This window comes from Monodelphis domestica, chromosome 1, assembly GCF_027887165.1.
Source record: "Monodelphis domestica isolate mMonDom1 chromosome 1, mMonDom1.pri, whole genome shotgun sequence".
Taxonomy (NCBI): domain Eukaryota; kingdom Metazoa; phylum Chordata; class Mammalia; order Didelphimorphia; family Didelphidae; genus Monodelphis; species Monodelphis domestica.
Window position 1 is genome coordinate 384,949,702 of NC_077227.1, and position 19,227 is coordinate 384,968,928.

The 19,227-nt window shown below is 37.7% G+C and overlaps 1 long non-coding RNA gene across 1 annotated transcript; it reads right to left on the reverse strand.

The window, feature by feature from the left end:
- Positions 1 to 13,770: 13,770 nt before the first annotated feature.
- Positions 13,771 to 16,509, reverse strand: LOC103097401 (uncharacterized). Its single transcript, XR_001624751.2, has 3 exons — positions 16,414 to 16,509; positions 15,158 to 15,232; positions 13,771 to 13,937 (listed from the first exon to the last, which is right to left on the reverse strand). It is a non-coding gene; the product is annotated as an uncharacterized LOC103097401 (long non-coding RNA).
- Positions 16,510 to 19,227: the final 2,718 nt, after the last annotated feature.

The following is a 19,227-nucleotide window of genomic DNA, read 5'->3' on the forward strand; positions in this document are numbered from 1 at the left end:
ACTTGGGATACAAAAACAAAAATAAAAACATTTCCTGTCTTCAGGGAGCTACCCTCTCACAGAAGGATACAATCTATACTCAAATGGGTAAGTAAATAAAAAACTTATAATGGTATACAAAGTAATTTCAAGAGTAAGAGATCCCTTATCACTAGAGAAATCAGGAAGACTTCAAGTAGAAGGTGGTATGTGGATTAAATGAAGGAAGCCAAGGATTCCATGAGCTGAAAGTGAGGAGAAAGTTCATTGATGAAATAGGGGACCACTCTTCTTTTTTTTTAATTAATATATTTTATTTGATCATTTCCAAGCATTATTCATTAAAGACATAGATCATTTTCTTTTCCTCCCCCCACCCCCCATAGCCGACGCGTAAGTAGGGGACCACTCTTAAAAAAAAACAAACTTTTAGGTAAGAGATTGAATGGCAGAGATAGTTGGAGAATTAAGCTTCAGGAGAGTACCCTATGGCATTAAGAAACTGTATCAATACAAATGGTCAGAGCATGGCAGTACATACCTATAATCCGTGGGAAGCCTGATGGATTGCTTGAGCTCAGGAGTTCTGAGCTGAAGTGGGCTAAGCCAATCAGGAATCTATACTACATCCAACATCCTTGGGCCCTGGTGGGCTTCCCAGAGTAGGAGGTGACCAGGATGTTTAAGGAAGAATGAACTGACCCAGGTCAGAAATAGTGTAGGTCAAGGGTCCCCTGATCAATAATAGGACTGAGTCACATGATTGGCCACTCTATTTCCATGTGAGGAAAAATGGACAGATCCAGTACCCTCAAAAATTATATATAAAATAGAGTGGTTGCCTTTGACAAGGAGAAGGGCCATCTCTTTGTCAGTGGGTGGAGAAAAGAAGAGAACGGAGAAAGATGTTGTAGAACTTTAAGGTTTAAAATTGAGAAATGTGGGAGGTCACAAAAGATGACTTCTATTTTCTCAGTAAAGTATGAGGCAGTTCCTCTCCCAGTAGGGGAATGGAGGAGGTGAGATAGTATAGGAAGCTTATGTATTCAAAATGATCGATTTTACATCTAGTAATGTTCTCTATGTCTTCTTTGGTCATAAATTCTTCTCTTAACCATAAACCCAATGAGTAAATTATTCCATGCTCCCTTAATTTGTTTATACAATTTGGCTTTTTCTTGGTATATGGTGTGAGATGTTAGCCTATGCCTAGCTTCTGCCATACTGTTTTCCAGTTTTCCCAGAAATTTTGTCAAATGGTGAACTCTTCTCCCAAAAGCTGGGGACTTTGGGTTTATCAAATACTAGGTTTCTATGGTCATTTATTGATGCCCATTGAAAGCCTAGTCTATTCCATTGATCTATGACTCCATTTCTTAGCCAATAGCAGATGGTTTTGATGATTATAATTTTATACTACACTTTGATATCTGGCATGACTTTGACTCCTTCCTACAGGAGACATATGAGAAAAGATTTGAAATAGTTCATGTGGGCTAGTCAATTGGGGAAGAATAAAAGGGCTGCTCTGCAGTAGTGGGGCCCATCCAGTTGAGATAACCTCAATTTATTTGGACACTATCTGTGTGGTTTTGGGCAATCAGCAGCATATACACAAGAGTAAAATAGCCCTAGGCTAGAGTTTGGCAAAAACTTATTTATGAAACAACAAGGGAGCAAAGGAGCAAAGGAAAAGCAGAAAACTATGTATAATTGAGCTCTTAGAGTTCAGAGTAAACCCCTGCCACTCTTCTCTTTCCCTTCCATCCCCTCCTCTGTCCTTTTCTTTCCTCTCCTTTCCTCTCCTCTCCTCTTCTTTTCCTCTCTCCTCCTCTTCTCTTCACTCTTTTCTTCCTATTTCTCTCCTCTTTCCTTCCCTCCCTAACCTTCCCCTTTCCTATTTTCCTCTTCTTTCTTCTCCCTTCATTTTCCCTCTCCTCTCCTCTCTTCTCTGCTCTCCAGGTTAAATATCCCCACTTCCTCAATTGATCCTAATTCCCAGATGCTCTCACTATCACACATTTTTGTTCTACTACCAAGTCTTTCCTGACCACCTCAGACCTCAAATTCTTCTTCCTCTGAGCTTTAATAATTCTTAAGATCTAGACAGTTTGCTGGATGTTAAAAGCCATCTGACTTCCTAACCATATTCTCTTGTGAAATTAGACCATTTTGTAAACGTATTATTATCATTTACCTTTTCCATAGTTTGTATTTGTCTCTCAGGTCCAACTCTGAACTCCCCAGTCTTACTTACCTTCGTAGCCCCAGGCTTAAGTACAGGAAATGGCCTAGAATAGGTGCTCTGCATAATTCAATTTAGTTCTGAAAAATATTACTCGTATTTTATGGCTTTTTCCATGCAATGGCTATTCCCCTCTGCTTCAGCCTCCTGTCTCTGTACCCCTCCCTCTCTGGCCCTTTCCTCAGCCCACTTATAGTCCCTAAACTGAGTCTTGAAAGAAGATAAGGAAACCCTAAAATCTGAAGATAAGGATTCTGAAAGGCAGAGGTGAGAAGTAAGTGCATTCCAGGCTTTGAAAATAGCTTGAGCAAATATGCAGGGGTGGGAAAGATAATGTGGAGTTTAATTAACAATTACTAGACCAGTTTTGCCGGAACAAAGAGTGCATGAAGGAGAATTTTATAAAATTAGACTTGAAAGGTAGGTAAGATCTAGATTACGGAAAGCTTTGAGTACTAGGCTGAGGAGTATATGTATGTATTTATTTATTTATTTTATCCTTAGAGACAATAGGGAACTACTAAAAGATTGTGAGCGGGGTAGTTACAGTACTCAGACCCATGCCTTAGGAAAATTATACTAGCAGCTGTGTGTAAAATGAATTAGAGCTGGGGAGAGTCTATAAACTGGGGATTCAACTATTATGGTATTACATTAATCTAGATGAGAGGTGATGAGGGTCTGAACAAAGGTGTGCAGTAAGGTGTAAGTACAGGGTAGGGATTACTACTTGGTACTATTTGGTACTTTGGTAACTATTTGGATTTAGAGGATGAAAAAGAGAAAAAAATCAAGAATGACAAATACTTTATAAACCTGAATAATAGGATATGTTGGTGTCATCAATAGAAATTGGGAAGGTTTGAGAAGGGGTGGATTTGATGGAGTTAAAATGATGTTTCCTTTTGGATGTGTTGAATTTCAGAGGCTAGCACAATGTTCAGCTGGAGATGTCAAGCAAGGAATTAATGATGAAGAGCCTGAAATTTAGATGACAGATTAGTGCTAGACATATAAATTTGGGAGTCATTCATCAAGAAATAATAATTGAACCAATAGTACCTGATGAGGTCACCAAAAGAGAAAGTATATATAGAGAAAAGAAGCCAAGGACAAAGGTTTGGAGGAAATAACACTTAGGAGGTGGGAGTTATGCATTGTTATTATTGTTGAATCATTTTAGTTATATTTGGCTCTTTGTGACCCCATTTGGGGTTTTCTTGGCAAAGATACTGGGTGGATTGCCATTTCCTTGTTCAGCTCATTTTAAGGATGAGGAAACTCAAACAGTAGAGTTAAGTGGCTTGCCCAGCATTATACTGCTAGGAAGTGTCTGAGGCCAGATTTGAACTCAGGAAGATGAGTCTTCCGTGCCCATTGCTCTATCTGGGGCCACCTAGCTGTCTCTAGGAGTTGTACAATGATCCAACAAAGGTACAAAGATGTTATGAGATTTGAGATTTAAAAATTTTAAGTTTTTAAAACTTTAAGGGCTAAATAAATAACAACAATCACTTGATAGAGCAGTATCAGTGTGGGGAAGAATAGGGGTTTGAAAATCATAATGGAGGAACTCAGATGGCAATGCAATAAAAATAAAATAGGATGTCTGCCTAGTAATTCCCATAGGAAATAACTGAGTAGAAATTTTGGAGAATGATGTCATCCTAAGAGGAAGTCTCAAGGGATGTGATCCTTGATTCTGTCATTAGAAATGTTAATTAATATTTTAATCAGTGAATTAGATGAAGATATATATTCAGTCCTTTCCAAGGCTAAAATGCTATGGTTCTAGAATTAGATAAGACAAGTATGTGTGTGCAAGTTATCTTTGTAAGTTCTTATACTTCTCTGGGCTTCAGATTGCTCATCTTAAAAATCAAAGATTGGACTAAGGTCCTTCTGAGTCTATGATATTTATCTTAAAGTCTCTGAAAGATGACAAGGGGGAACAGGTATTAGCTGTGTTCTCTTTTGCCTCAGATATCAGAACTTGTAGCAAGTGTGAAGGTGGCGAAGGAGAGAGTTTCAGGGAAGCAGATATTAAAAATCTTTGTAATTCATTTGTAAATTTTGTAAGTCATTCTAAAGAAGACTTTTCTAACATCTATCTGAAGATGGATTAAGCTGCTCTGAGGTGGTAAATTTCCTATCCCTGGAGTTTTTAAAGCAGAAACTATATTTTAAGCAGCATTCCTTTCATGAATATTCTAAAAGAGATTTTAGCACTTTATGGGAGGTTGGGTTACGTAATTTCTAAGGCCCTTCCCTGCTCTGACAACCTGTGTTCTGTTAGATGAGTCACAATTCAGGGAATTCTGAATTTTTACCTTTCAGGACTGGGACAGAAATGAGGTAACTTTTTTTTGTGTGTGGAGAGACTTTTGTCCTGCAGAAACCTCAAGAGTTGTTCTTGAGTTTCTGGCTGAGTAAATAAATAGGAACTGTGACCCTCAAGCATTTCGAAGAGCCCCAGGAATGAAAGTTATGTTTTCCAACCCACAAACTGAACATTCAGAACCCCTGGGGTTGGGGGAAGGGTGGAAATGAGGGAAAATAAGGCCTAAAGGCAAAAGGGACATTGGAGCAACTGATCCTATATAAGTGTCTAAAAAATAAAAGTAGAGAAATTAGAAATTACTAGAAAGTTGAGGTGGTTGTAGGTGAGTGCAGTGGGCAGTAGTGAAAAGATAGGGTGAAGAGAAATCCCTGAATATTAGGATTTAGATCTAGGAGGGATTTTTTAAATCCTGGAGTTGGGGGTGGGGTACAGGAGAGCCCAACTTGAACAAAGTCATATAAAGGAAAGGTGACAGAGTCAGGATTCAAACTAGGTTTAGTTATAATAGCCAGGGTTTCTTCTTCCTTGATTCAACTACATTTGGAATATGGTGTCCAGCTCTAGGTGCTTCATTTGATGATTAGATTCTGATGATCCAAAGAGCATTCAAATGAGGTAAAGAGGATTTTCAGGAAAAAAAGAAATTAAGGCATAGAAGGGCTGACTATACAAAACTAAGGGAAAACATGATAAACATCTTTGAATGATATTTAATTCAAATTCAAATATTTAATTTAAACAATATTCAGGAGAAAAAAGGAATAAGCTGGAAGTCTAATTGCTAACATCCAGGCAAATCATTTATCTGGTCTGAGTTTTGGTATCTTCATCGATAATAGTAATGGTGAACCTTTTAGAGGTGGAGTGCCCCTCTGCCCTATCCCACACAGGGGAGGGAGAAAGTGCTCCCATTGTGCTGCTGGACAAAGGGGCCAGTGAAGTAAGGAATGTCTTTAGTGCAGGTGAAGAGGGGGAAGGGAGTGGCCCCAGTGCTCCATTCCTGTTCAGCTCTCCTACCTATGAGCTGCCCACTTTACCCCCTGTGCACTTCCAATGGGCTGCTGGGCAAAGGGGCAGGTGATGTGAAAAAATGTCATTAGGCATGGTAGAGAGTGGGAAGGAAGCAGTTGTACCTGAGTCTCTCTGTCTTTCTAGTAACAAACTCTGGGGGGTGGGAGGGAGATGGCACATGCCCACAGAGAGTACTCTGTTGTGCCATCTTTGGCATCTGTGCCATAAATGCATCATCACTGATCTATAAAATGGAGATAATAAAAATTACACTACCTCCTACAAAGATGAGTTCTGAAGATAAAACAAAATATGACTCAAGACACTGTAGATCTTAAAGCATTAAAGAAGTACCTGTATAATGTTGGTCAAATAATTTTCCTCTCCTGTGGTCAGCTTCATCGTTTGTAAAAAGGGAATACTAACTTGCATCACAGAATTGTGTTACAGAAAAAGTCAACTAATGATATAACTATTACAAGTCTTCTTGGACTTGTTTTATTCAACCAAAGAAGAAAACCTGGAAGTTTATGCTGTTTTATATAAATGATTTATTTTTTAGATGCATTTAATAAATATAAATTTTTTCACTAATGTTGGAGGGGCTGGGGAAAACAGGCATATTAATGTATTTTTAGAGCAGCTGGAAATTAATTTTTAAAAAATCCAAGAAAGCTATTTGAAACTGTATAAGTAATTGATTTTGGCTAGATGGATTGGACTGCTATGAGGTGGTAAATTCTGTGCCATTAGAACTTTTAATGTAGAAACAGTAGTTTAAGCAGTATCCCTTTCATGGACAAAAGAGGTTTCACTAATTTGTGGAAAGATTAAAGTGCCTAAAATATCCATATCCTTTGACCCAGAGTTTCGACTTCTGGATGAATACCCCCAAGTTGATCATTGACAAAAATAAAGGTTCTGAATGCACCAAAATATTCACAGCAGCATTTCTGTGGTAGCAAAAATGGAGGATGGGTGGGGTGAGTAGTTGCCCATCAGTTAGAGGAATTAACGGCAAAGGGATAAAATGAGATATTACTGGGTTATAAGAAAGCAAGAATACAGAAAGGCTTTGGTAAGTCATATGTGCTGATGCAAAGAGAAGTTAAGAGACAGAAATAAATATTAACAATGATTTTACCAACATAAATGGAAGGAACAACCACAAAACAATGGAAAATGAATATTTCAAAATTAAAAAGAATAAGTTTAGCTCCAAAGAAGAGCTATGAAAAGAAACTCCATACCTCCCCATTCCTTCAAGAGGTGAGGAGAAGGGCCTCCATAGGTGTGTAACATTGCATATGTGTAATACACACATACTTTTATATAAAGAGAGAGAAGGTGGAGAGAGAAGGTGTTTTGCTGAAATTTTCTCTTCTTTTATCTCTTTTTTAAAAAATCTGTAATAAGACATTGCTCTCTGAGGGAGGGAAAGGGAAGATGAGAGGAAAGGGGGAGAAATCTAGGCAACATAAAAAATATGAATTTAAAATCTACTTAAAATTTAAAAAAAGAAAAGGATGTTGTTCTAGGATTCGAGGGACAGGCAGGAATTATCCTAGGTCAGCAGTATAAAAATTAAACCAAAGAGCTAAAGATTTTCTCCTCTATCTAGTGGCATAGTTGATTTTGAAATATATATGAATCAAGCCACAGTTTTCTTTTAGATCAGAGCACAGTTTGCAGAAGAGCTTATCCGGGTAGATTGCTGTTTAGATAGGCAGATCCATAGGAGGTATGGAAGTTGGAGGCTGGGGTTGCAGAGGGGAGAAATGAGTGGTAGATTCCTAGCTCAAAAAATTTGCTGAGGCAGCATTAATCAAAAGACAGCAATGTTGCCCACTGGCTGTGTAGCTTTGATGTGAAAACTGAACCCGGGCTCTTGTGAGACTTGTCTAAACTGATGTATACTCTCAAAAATCCTTCTCAGTGAAATATGGGTTATTAAGTTAAATGAAGGCAGTATGGGAAGGCAGTGTGATAAGATGGATAGAGTACTAGGACCTGGAGGCAGAAAGACATGGATTTTAACTTTCCTTGCTATCAAGTCACTACATCTCTCTAAGCCTTGGTTTCCTCATCTATAAAATGAGGGAATTAAACTAGATCAGATATCAAACTCATAACCTAGGGCCCAGTATGGCCTCACCAGATGAAAATTTAATTGGGAAATATTTAACAAAATTAATTTTAAAAACATGGTAAAACACTGATAATATTGAAATGTAATTGTCCAAGTCAAACAGTGGCCCATAGGGGTCTTTATTGCATGGTTTAATGATCTTCTTTCTATTTGAGTTTGATGCCACTGGACTAGAGGCCCCTTCCAGCTCTAACTCTAATAATTCCCTGAAGCAGAAGTAAGATAGCTGGCCTGGGAAATCAGAAGAACTGGGTTTTGCTCCTGTTTCTGTCAGTAATTTATGATCATAGAATTAGAGCTGATTTAGGGATTTAGAACTTTAAAGGATATTAATCCACATTTCATTTTATAGAAGAGGAAATTGAAGGGCATAGAGTCATACAGCTAACAAATATCAGAGCCAGATTTCACACCCACATCCCAAGTCTCCAACTCCAGTTTCCAAATTCAGTGCTCTTTCCACTGACCCACATCCTCCTCCTTGCCAAATCTCTTTCACTCCCTTTGCCTTGGTTTCACTATCAATGTAATTAAATGTAAATTTAAATATTAAATGGATATAATATAAATTATTACATGGAAATAATAATACCTGTGTGTCTATAACTTGTTAATTTCATAAGAATCAATTTAATTATGGTACTTTATAACCTGTAAGATAGTATATAAAGGTAAGAATATGTGACCCTTTAGCAAAGTATTCCTCCCACTTCTCATGGTGAGGTTGACACAGATTTCTTGATAATAATGCTAATGAAATGCTATCTTTGGTAGGTTCCTACCAAGATGGGAAGACCTCAAGTTCAGGCACGGAGTCATTTCCACAGTATCATTCTGCTTCCTTGAGTAGGGACAGACTCAATACTGGAAGGATGTCAGTTAATGAGTTGGGTGGGATCATAGTCAATCATCGAGCAATCACTAAGGCATGGAGGAGTTAAGAGTTATACAAATGGAAAGTGTCCACAAAATGATAAAATCTTGGATATTTTGAAGTATCACAAGAAAATAATTTAGAATGGTAAATGCTACAATCTAAGGATTATTCTAATTATAATTGTCACTATAATTTTATAAAGTCAAGAGATTTAATGCAATGAACCCTCACTGGATGAACAACAACATGTGTATAAAGCAAAAGAGTTAAACACTTAAAAAAAACCCAATATGATGGAGTCTATAAACAATTTGATATTTGATAGAAAAGAAAATGATGATCATTAAGAAGCAACCTGGGTTTAGTAAGTATAAGTCATTCTAGACTAACTTCGTTGTGTGTGATTTAACCCTTACCTTCTGTCTCAGTATGAATTCTAAGACAAAAACTGCAAGGGCTCAAATTAAGGGGGATCAGGAAATTTCCAAACTCATATAAGATGAGATTTTTAGCAGGAACTACAAGAAAGGAAATAATGAACAAAGTTAGGATTCAAAGTAGGACTATTTATAATAAAATAGTTCTGCTGTCTTCTGCCTTGATCAGACTACATTTGGAATATGGTGTCCAGTCTTGAATATATTTTTTTGAGGATGGACCCTAAATGATCTGGAGAGTGTCCAAGTAAGAGTAACCAGGATTTTAAGAAAAACATAAATCAAATTATAGAAGGATTGAATGAGGGAAGTATATGCAACAGAAATACAAAGTAATTTCTGTAATGGGAGAAGTAAGCAAGAGGGTCCGGGGGGGGGGGGGGGGGAACTTCTTGAAGGAGCTGAGCCTTGAAGCTATTTCAGGAGGCAGATTGGTAAATCAGGAGTGAATTCTTGGCATGGAAGAGAATTTGTGCAAATTCATGGAGACGGGAAATAGAATATCAGGTGTAGAAAATATCATGCACATCAATTTGGCTGGAACACAGAGTGTATAAGGAAGAGCAGTGTTTGATTAGCCTTGAAAGTAAACTGGAGTCAGGTTGACACTTAGATGTCAAGTTGAAGAGTTTATATTTTATCACATAAACTAGGACAAATTGCCTAAAGGTAATTGGGAGCCACTGGAACTTCTCAAGCAGGAAAGTGATCAGTTCTATGATTTATGAATATCAATTTGAAATAGCTTCCCTATATGGAGGATGAATTAGGAAGGAAAGAGACTAGGAACAGAGGAAAAATTAGGAGACTATTACAATAATTCAGGTGAGAGGTAATGAAGGCCTTAACTAAGGTAATGGTCATATTTACATAGTTGTTTTTTAGTCATTTCTGGCCCTTCATGATCTATTTGGGGTTTAAAAGGTATTGGAGAAGTTTGCCATTTCCTTCTCCAGTTCATTTTACAGATGAGAAACTGAAACAAACAGGGATGTCTGAGGATATAAATGAAGAGAAAGGGACAGATTCAAGATACAGGTAGTATCAATAGTTCTTGGCAATTGTTTGGAGGTGAGAATTGAGGATGATGCCAAAATTGTGAACCCAGGTTACTGCTGTGAAAAGGTAATACTGAATTGTGAAATAATTTCCCCTTTAGTCCCCCAAGAACAGTTTGATTTTTCAAACTGAAACCGTTTTGCCCCTACCTTTCTCTGAAACTGGGTTGGGTTCTCCCTTCTTTTGTTTAGATCCTGAAAGGATAACAGGATTTAAGGCAGGGCTGAGCAACCACTTGACCCATTTGAGAGATTATGTAATGAAATCAGTAAACTCTAGCCACCATTTTGGATTAGAGTAGCCAAACTTTATGGCCAAGAGGAAAAGGGCCTGTTGGCATCCTTAAGACCCACCTGTTCCTGTGATGAAATAATGAGGGATGAGTTATGATCTCTAAGTCCACCTTATCAGTGGCTATTTACCAATCAGAGATGTTCTTGGGATGTCATGTGGAGATACTGAGTGACAAGGTCACAAAGGGTATATATTGATGTACCTGGATGATTCCTGGGCTCTTTTCTAGCCATGAAGGCTCCTTTGCTGAGCTTTCTTTTTGCCCCACTCTCTTGGGTTCTGCTCTTTTGCCCTTCTTGCTCTCTTTGGTGCCATTTGAATTGTGGACTGGCAGTTAAGCTTGTCTTGAACAGTCAATTAATAAATTAACTTAAAATTAAGAAGCACTACCTCTCCAGAATTTCAATCATTATGCTGAAGAATCAGTTCTGTCCTCAAAAAATAGGAAGAAGGTAAAGGTTTGGGGAAAAGTAGTGAGTTCTGTTTTGGACATGTTGAGTATAAAAGGTTCATGGGGCATCCATGGAAATGTACAATTACTAGCACCTGATAGAGGATTAGAGCTGTGGAGAGGCACTAGAGTTAAGTTTTTAACTCTATAATGGCATAGAAATGACAATTAAACTCCATCTGCTGATAAGATCACCAATAGGAAGAGTATTGAGAGAATAAATACTTGAAGTACACCTATACATAGGAAATAGGATATGCATGATAATACACAAAGGAGATTGAGAAAGAGTAGCAAGATAGGGAAAGAACCAGGAGAGAGAAATGTCACAAAAGCTGTTAGTAGTGAATATCCTGGATGGGAAGGTACCACATTCAGAAGTTAATTAATTAAAATTTTTATCAGTTACATATAATATCAAATTTCTACGTGAGTTTTCTGAAGTTATATGATCCACATTGTCTCCCTCCCTTCTTCCCTGGCCCCTCCCAAATCTGGCAAGCAATTCAATATGGGTTATACATGTATTATCCTGCAAAACATATTTCCATTTTATTCATTTTTGTAAGTGAATAATATTATAAAACCAAAACCCTAAAACATATACCCTAATAAGTAAGTGAAAAATCATATGCTTTCATCTGCATTCCTACGCCAAAAGTTCTTTCTCCAGAGATGGATAGCATTCTTTTTCATTGTCCCTCAGAATTGTTCTGGATTAACAAATTAAGAAGTTAGGAAAAATGAAAACTGAGGTGAGGCCATCAGCTGTGGAAATAAAGGAATCATTATTAAGGTTAGAGAAAGCAGGTTCATATGAGTGACGAGATTAGAATCTGAATTGTAAGGGTTTAAGAAGCAGGAGAAATAAAAAGATGTGGAAGCAATGAGTATGGACAACATTTTTTTTCTATAAACTCAGTTAAGAAGGAAAGGAGAGGGGCAGATGACAACTTGAAGGTAAGATAAGGTCAGATAAAGGCTGAAAGACAGTGCAAAGAGTAAGCTGGCCATCTCCTGATGGAGAGATAATATGCTCAATCTACAGACCGAAACCAACATATTTTTTGATATCACCAGTGCAGGCATTTCTTTTCCTTGACTGTGCATATTTTACAAGAGATTGTTTTTCTTTTTCATTATTTATATATGAGATGAAGATGAAAGAGACTTGTTCATTGAAAAGAGTAAAAACTGATTTAACATTTTTTTGAATCAGCAGGTCAATTAACAAATATTTATTAAGCATTAATTATATGCTAGATGCTATGCTAAGTGTGGGGCACACAAATATGAACAAAGAAAGATACTCCTTGTTCTCAAAGAGCTTTTAATCTAATGGGAGAAGAGAACATAGAAAAGGAAGCTGAAAAGGAGGGGATGGTCAAAGGTGTCTGATGTGGAGGTATAGTGAAGAAGTCAAAGAAGTCCCAGAATAGTGCAGCCAGGTGAAAAATGAGGAGATATCTCAACTGAGTTCTTTCCTTAAATGGAAATTTTGGAGTTCATAGCTCCACCTTCTAATCAGAGGAACAGAAAGTAATGATAAAATGGAATACCGGGGTTGATCAGATTATTCAGGATAATGAGGTTTTCTAAAAAATGAGCTTTCTCAGGCATGGTGGAGAAGTTGGTGAGAAGAAAAGTACAGCCAGGTGAGAAATGGGGAAGAGATGGAGGAGGAATCAGATAGGGCGGTTGGTCTAATTGATGAATGGAAAGGGGACCACCAGGAAGGTAGAAATGACAGGTACTGGCAACAGATTGGATATAAGGAGTGAGTAGGCGTGAAGTCAAAGATGACACTGAAGTTGCAAGCCTGAGTGTCTGGAGGGCAGTCTCCTTGTCACTAGTTAGAAAGCTGGAAAGAGGAAAGGTTTTGAGAGGGAAAATGAGTTTTGTTTTGGGATATGTTGAGATTGATTTGCCTGTGGGGCTTCATTGCTTGCTATATCCAAAAGACAGTTGGGGATGGGGGATTGGAGTTCAAGAGAAACACTAGAGCATAACTTATACATTAAACTCAAAGGAAATGATGAGGTCACCAAGTGATATAACATGTACTGACTGGGTCAATGGATAAATATGACCTGGAAAGAGTTCTAGAGTATACAAGCTTTTTGGCCTTATGTTGTTCAGTATTTCTAAAAATTATTTACTTGACATAGGTAGCATGTTTTTCAAGATAGTACTGTCAGAATTCAAAAAGACTTTACCAAACTAGAATAGATCCAAGCTAACAAAATAAAGTTCAAGAATAACAAGAATAACAAATGGACGTATGAGTTTATTGCCGGAGGAATCTCCTTGTACAAGTGTAAGATGTCATTTTCTCTGCAACTCTGCAAATTTAGAACACTGAGCAGTTAAATGACTTATCCAGAATCACACAGTCACTAACTTATTAGAGGCAGAATTTAAACCAAGGTGTCCCTAGCTTCAAGGCCAACTTTCTATACATAACAAGATTAATAGGTATAAATGTAAAGTCATATAATTGGGTTCAAAAATCAACTTTACAAGTTTAGGATGGGGAAGAAGGAGCTAGAAAACAGATTGTAAGGATAATTACTGCAGGTATTGGATTGCAAGTTAAATATGAATCAACAGGATGAAGCAGGCAACTCTGAAAACTTATGTTGTCTTAGGGTGAATTTCTTCAGGTCTGGGCATTTTATGAAAGGTATTGATAAACTGGTATAGGTCCAGAGATGGGTGAAACAATTGTTGAGAGAATTGAAATAACAGGCCATTTGAGATGAAAAAGGAGGAATTGGGCATGTTTATCCTGAGGAAGAGATGATTTAAAGGGAATGTGGCATTTCTAAGTGCCAAGGGCTCCATGACTGCAGTAGGCAGAAGTTCAGGCAGTTGACCGCTTGGGAATTGAGAGTAGTGAAAGCAGAAAGACTGTCAAGTGCCAAGACTTCTGTTGAATATTTGTTTATTCTCTCGTTCAGCTTTCAGTGGCTCCAACTCGGCTTCAAAGTTTATTTCTCAGCTATTCCCTAGGGTGGTGGGGAGAAGTCACATCCTTGTTCTTAAAGTTCTCCCTTGCCCATGACCTGTCCAGAAATCTAGGAGGAGTAGGGACCTTCAGGGGAAACAAAGGCAAAAAAAAGAAATGGCAGAGGTGGGATGGAGAAGGTATAAAGAAAAGTACCAGACCAAATAGTCGAAATAATAGTAATTCACATTTATGTAGCACTATCAGTTCCTTATCTCATTATATCTTCATAAAAGTTCTAGATAATAGATAATATAAGGATAAGCAGCCCTGTTTTGCAGACTTTATAGACACTGAGGCTTGAAGAACTGTACCAATTTGCTTAATATCATATAGAGAGTTTCCAGAACTCATGCCCAAGTATATCTATCTGAAGTTTCTTCCCCCTCTGTAAAATGAAGAGGTACTCTATTTTGATGATCCTTAAGGTCCCTTTTGGCTCTAATATTTTCTGTTCTAAAGTTTCCTTATAGCTCTGTTTAATTCTGTGTTTTGCATACTTCCCATTTCTGGCATTCTCTATTCCTAGAGTCCATTAGAGCTCCAACATTCTATATTCATTGGACTCTTCAAGTCCCCAAATTCTATTTTGTAAGGTCCTTTATAACACTAACATTTTTGTTTGTTCCATAGGACTCCAAGTCTAATGATCTTTCATCTACTACTAATTTTTGTTTTCAGAGACTAAGCTTAGGACTTTTTTTTTTCTCAGCCTGTTTTCAGAGGCTAAATTGATGTCCTTTCCTTTAGGATAAGATGTTTCTGATCTCTTTGATTTGGCTATTTCCTCTAACACTGAATGCCACAAACCATCCATGGAGGGGTATTCTGATAAATATGTTTGTAAATGGCTTTTCAGGAAAAAAATGCATAACAAATTTTTAGGTTTCATCTTTATTATTAACTTTTTCTTTGTTGTTTTCTTAAGTCTAAGCAGTCAACAAAACTTAACTCTAACCTTGACTTGTAGTATATACCAATTTCTGAGGTACAAAGGCTCACATTGAAAATTTAGTCATTGCCTCTCTGGAGCTGACTGGAGCAGGCTCTGGCACACTCCCACATCCATGCCTGTTCATTTCGTGAGACTATATACATTTGCCACATATGGTCCTTTCAGCTCATAGAGATCCCTCCTTATGTTCTCTTCATCAGTGGAATATGTGGCCTGTCAGTTATCTCTGACTCTTGTCATATGACCAGCTCATCTTCTTTTTTTTGATCATATATTTCTGTGACATCATCATTACTCAACTTCCCAGGATGACTTCTTGTTTGTAATGTGCTTAAAGCCTGCTCATACATACCCACTGTGCATTTCTCCACTGCCCTCAGGGTGATCTCCACCTCTAATTTTTTGGAAAGCAACAGCATCCCATGATCTGCAGTCACAGAAGACATTTAAAAGAATATGTAGTTTAAAAAAAAAAAGACAGGAATTTCCTTCAGGGAGAGCTCAGGATCATAAGTTCTTTTAAGAACTTCAGAAATCAAAAAAATTCTTTCTCAAACTTTTATTTTCCCTCTCACGGACATGAATATTATTAGTGCAACTCCCCAGATTTTCCAGAAATTCTAGTTCCTGTTTCAAGTTTCATTTAAAAAAAAGTCACCTTAAAAGGAAAAAAATAAGTCTATAACTCTACAGCAGAGGTTCTCAACCTCTCATATCAGGTATTTACATTCTGAATCATAGCTGTAGCAAAATTACAGTTTTGAAGTAGCCACCAAAATAATTTTTTGGTTTGGGGTCACTGCAACATGAGAAACTGTATTGCGGGGTCACAGCATTAGAAAGGTTGAGAACCACTGATCTACAGGGACCTAAATCTCTGGTTTCCCAAGCATGTGACTAGATTCACTCCTCTCATCTCCTCCCTTGTTGAATCTCTTGAACTCTGGAGACCTAAGCTGCAGTGAGGCTAAAACTGATTAGGTGCCCACACTAAGTCCAACTAATAGGGTGTGGCCCCAGGAACTGAAGGCCACCAGGCTATCTAAGAATGGATAAACTGGCCAACGGTGGAAATGCGGTAGGTCAAAGTTTCTCTGCTAATTTGCAGTGAGATGGGTCTCATGAGTGGTCACTGAACTTTCAGCCTGGGCAAGATAAGGAGTTTTAGTTTCAAAAAAAGGTTAACTAAATAGAGATTAATGAAAATAAATGTCATTTTTTTGCCATCCAAATTTATGGACCCCCTGAAATCTATATACTGACTTTTGGGGTCCCAGGGACTACAAGTTAACGACCCCTGGCCTAGATGATCTCTCAAATCCCTTCAAACTTAGGACACATAGAATATCAGAGATAGAAAGAACTTTAGAACATATAATATAGAATGTTATAGCTGGAAGGGACATAAAACTTGGAACATGGAACTATCACAGCTAGAAGGGAACTTAGAATATATAACATAGAATGTCATAGCTGGAAAGGACCTTCGAGACCATCTTCTAACCTTTCCACTTTACAGAGAAATAAGGCAGAATAGAATCATTTTCAAGAATTGAGAATAGTACTACTTGATCCTGGGGCTGCCTTAGACATGATGACACTACTTACCAGGCTCACTGCAAACAGTCTATTCATTGGCAAGAGGATTGGGACAGGGGTTATGTGCAGTCATTATGAGCTCATTAACTTTCCCCAGGATCCTCTCTGACTGGAGCAACCTTGGCTCTGAGGGAATAGCTTTTTACCCCATTATTCTCTGCCACTCCCACTTTGGACAATGAATGACGCAGCTACCCAAATGGCACTTTCAAACTTTTAACCTCAAATGTCCCTGCTTCTTCTTAGTTCAAAGACAAAAGTCATGACCTTCTGGGTCTCAGTTCCCTGCTCTTGTAAAATGAGTGAATTAGCCTAGAATAGGTGATCTCTAAGGTCCTCATCAGGTCTGGTATTCTGAGTCTTGGTTTCCTTCTAGGTTCTAATGTCACAGTTACTCATGTCTACTTCAGTAGTACTTATCTATTGCCATTGCCTTATGGACCCCACTTGTCAGCTTATATCTACCTCACAGATATGGCAATTTTCCAAACCATAGATCAATAGATTTAGAATCAAAAGGAGTTTTAGAGGTGAAGGGGCCAAATTCTCACATTTTACATGGGGAAAATACTTGGTGTCTGCAGCAGGAATTGAACTCAAAACTTTCTGACTTCAGGTCTGTTGCTTTCCCCACTATATCATACTGCCTCTATGGTAAAGTAACTGGGACCAGGAGGGTCATTTGAAATTTCTGAGACCAAATAACTTCTTTGTGATAGAATTAGAGCTAGACTCACAGGAAGGTTTGGGATAAACATTGTGGGAAGCACACAAGGGATAATACAATGATAAGCACTAAAAATCTTGTACTATGGTCATCTCGGTCCAAATCTGTGACTATTTCCTGGAATATTACTATCTAGAGGATGAAGGAAAACTGACACACTAATGCACGATTGGTGGAGCTGTGTATTTACTAGTCCACCCATCCTAGAAAGGAATTTGGAACTATGTCGCCAAAGCTATTAAATTGTACATACCCTTTGACTCAGAAATACTGCTACTAGGTTTTATGCCCCAAAGAGATTAAGTTAAAAGCAAAAAGGAATCATATACAAAATTATTTATAGCAGCTCTTTTTGTGGTGGCAAAGAATTGGGAATTGAGAGGACTGGGAATGATCAAATTGTTGTATATTAATATGATGGGATACTATTGTGATATAAGAAATGAAAAGGGGATAATTTCAGAAAAATCTAGGAAGAGATATATGAATTGACACAAAGTGAAGTGAGCAGAACCAAGAGAATAATCTACACAGTAATAACAATACCATAAAAATAATCAACTGGGAAAGACTTAATAAACCTGGCCAAATCAGTGACCAATCATTATTCAAAAAGACTCATGATGAAACATGCTATCCACTCCCAGAAAGAGTACAAATTGAAGCATTTTTTTCTCTTTTTCTTTTTAAATTTGTTTTGCATGGTTATAATTTTTTTTGAAAGAAACACATTTTCCTAGATAAGTAAATACTATTTAAGGGTGTGGAGTATCATCTGCACTGTCAGAAATGGGTATTATATTTGTTGGCTTTGCTTAAATGTTTTTGCTATTGTTATAGGGAAGGGTTTGATGGAGATAGAGTTTTATGGGAAAATGATTACAATAAAAAAACAAAAGGCAACAGTAATGCTTTCTTTTTTTCCAATGGAAAAAGAAAAGAAATACTACCAGCTGCACAGTAGGAACAGATCAAGGGTCCTGATCTATCTGAAGGTTCATTGTGGCAAGGTAACTAAGAAGATTCTGTGTACTGGACTTAGAAACAGCCATCTGTAAAATTCCTTTTCTGGACCTCAGTTTTCTTTTTTGTAAAATATCTGTCTTTCTTCATTTGCAATGCTATTGTAAAAGTTAATGGAGATATAAAATTCTTTAGTCGCAAAACTCTGTATAAATGGGATTTGGCAAAAATTAATTAAGCTCCTTCTATTGACATCACAGGGTGATGTCTTGATTTGTGTATGAATTGGATTTAAGTGAGGCAGAATTGCACAAAGTTGTCAGCCTCACTTTCTCTTCCTTCCAGAATCATCAAAGTCCAGTGGCAAGACACAAGTCAGGATTACTGAAGATGGCCCAGGATACAGTGATGGCCTCAGTATCTTTGATGTCTCACCAAACTCTAAGAATTCCATAGTGCCTGCTTTAGGCACTTTCATGGTTGTTGGAACAAGTTGTTCTCATCTGCTCATTCTGCAGGAGGAAGTCTTTATATGTTTGAGGTAGATACCCTCTAACTCACCCGTGGGCTTGTGGCATGTCAGTTACCCTCAACCTGCATTAGTCTATCTGCCAAAATGATTTACTAGGGTTATGGAAGCTGCCCATGCTTCAGCTTCTTGGAGTAAAAGGCAAATGAGCAGCCTTGAAAGGGGTTTGGCAAACCCTCACACCAGAGATATTAGTCCTCCTTGAACAGTCACCCACATACCCCAAATCCTTACTACGTACAAGAAGTCACTACCTGTGTGATACTTCCCTTTAAGACTCAGTTTCCCCATCTATAAATTTAGAGGAGGAAGAAGTTAGGCTAGATGACCTCTGAGATACCTTCCTGCTCCAAGATCCTGTGCAAGTTGCTATTACCAGTTTTTGAAAATTATCCCAGAAAGATGGTTTAGTCATACTTGGCCAGCAGAGGGCATCTGAACTGCACACCGAGAGAGAGCTATTTCCTGGCTCCTTTCAACTTCAACTTATTGTTAATTTTGATTTTTTAGACATTCTTTTCAAATTTTGAGTTCTAAATTCTGTCCCTCAATCCCAAACCCTCCCCCAACCACTTGGAAGGTAAGTAATATGTGATAATTATAT